This window comes from Hemiscyllium ocellatum, chromosome 50, assembly GCF_020745735.1.
Source record: "Hemiscyllium ocellatum isolate sHemOce1 chromosome 50, sHemOce1.pat.X.cur, whole genome shotgun sequence".
Taxonomy (NCBI): domain Eukaryota; kingdom Metazoa; phylum Chordata; class Chondrichthyes; order Orectolobiformes; family Hemiscylliidae; genus Hemiscyllium; species Hemiscyllium ocellatum.
The window spans coordinates 4,206,506-4,208,459 of record NC_083450.1 but is presented as its reverse complement, the minus strand read 5'-3'; positions in this window follow the sequence as shown (position 1 = coordinate 4,208,459).

The following is a 1,954-nucleotide window of genomic DNA, read 5'->3' as shown; positions in this document are numbered from 1 at the left end:
TGCTAGATCGCACCATCTTTTTTGTATTCCTGTTTAACACGAGAAGAACCTTTGAACCTCATGGTGCCCAGAGTTTCCGAATAGCTGTCTGGGGAAACGGCCGAGCCTGTACCAGGGGGCGTCTTTGGGCTGTCTGGTGGGGGTGGGTCAGACCGTTCAGCATCACTCATTCGGTGTGGTGGGGGAACAGGAGGTGCCCAGTGATGGCAGTGTGTTCCCAATGGGCTGTTGGGCAGGGAGCTGAGCGCCCCCAGTCTCTTGGGTCAGTATCGACAAGTTTCAGGCACAATCCCAGTTAATGTTTGCTGGGCATTCTCCCTGATGTGAGGGTCACCCATAGCTGCTGTGAGCCTGGAACACACATTCTCTCTGTGCCAGCTATAAGCAGCGCTCTCTCTCTCTATCTCCATCTCTTCTCTCCTCTCTCTCTCTCCACCTCTCCTCCCTCTGTCCATCTCTCCCCCGACGCACACTCTCTGTCTCACTTTCTCCTCTGAGCTCTCTAACTATCCTTCAATTTCTATCCCCCTCTCTCTTTGTTTGTTTCTTTCTCTTATTTTCCTGGCTCTCTGTCTTTCTCTCTCTGTCTTTTTTCTTATCTTTTTTCTTTCTCACTTTATCTTTCTCATTATTTTTTCTTTGTGTCTTTCTCTTCATCTTTTTTGTTCTCTATCAGTCTCTTTATCTCTTGCTCGATCCTTTTCTCTCTTCATTTTTCCCTTTCTCTCTTTGTCTTTCCTTTTCTCTCTCTTTGCCTCTTCCCAATCTCACTATCTGTCCATTTCTCTCTCTCTTTTCCCCCCCCCCCATTTATATCCCTCTCTGTCTCTCCCTCAATTTACCTGTCTATCCATCTCTCTCTCTCATTCACTCAAAGGTGTGGTTTCAGGTCCCTACGACAGAGAGAATTGAACCCTAGATCTGGGCTGACGCTCCCTGGTGAAGCTGGTCTGTCTTTCTCCCATTTGACACAGCACAAGGGAGAGAGAGAGAGACAGATGGATGGACAAAGACAGCGCTGGCGGGCTGGGAGCTGGTTAAGGCGTGTTGGATTAGCTGAGAGCAGCCTGGCCTGAAATCCGAGGAAGCCCTATAAGCCAGTGCCTGGGTAGAGATCTGTCCCTGTGGCAGTGATGGAGCACATCTGGTGCACCTTGTGACATTGAGAGATGTGCACAGGGCTTGTCACCCTGAGGAGTGTGAATGAGGCACCTGAATGGCCCATTGAGAAAGGCAATCATGGTCACTGTCAAGCAGACAGAATGTGTCTGTAAATATTGGGACTGCTGCATCTCTCTGGCTAGCGCTCTGATGTGAGTGCACACACGCCTGTGTTTTGTTGAATATTTTTACTCCTCAACATTTCTAAACAAAAAGTACATTTCTGCATTTTACCAATGTCTTGTCAGAGATTGATTTCCTGTTTGTCTCCACGTTCCTCCCCCAGACATGGTAAACTGCAGTCGGGAGTTGAAACTGTGTCAATCCCCCAGTGATATTCACCTCCGTGCCCCCCCCCCCGGCTTTTTGAAAGTTCTTCCCTAGGAAGTTTCATCCCCGGTTCTCCTGCTCCTGAGGTGTGTGAATCTCCCCATTGTAGAGATATGCTGGGAGTGCAGGGGCAAACTCAGGCCTGTTGGCGATCAGTGCCAGTTGGTTGGCTTCCCTGTTATGTTGGCTCTCATGGGTGGGTGCCCTCGATGCAGGACAGTGTAGAGGGAGCTTTACTCTGTATCTAATCCCTTATCCCTGGATGTGTTGACTGGGGGACAGTGTAGAGAGAGCTTTACTCTGTATTAAATCCCTTGTTCCTAAGAGTGTTTGATGGGGGACAGAGTACAGAGACCTTTACTCTGTATCTAACCCTGTGCTGTCCCTGGGAGTGTTTGATGGGGGATGGTGTACAGAGACCTTTACTCTGTATCTAACCCCGTGCTGTCCCTGGGAGCGTTTG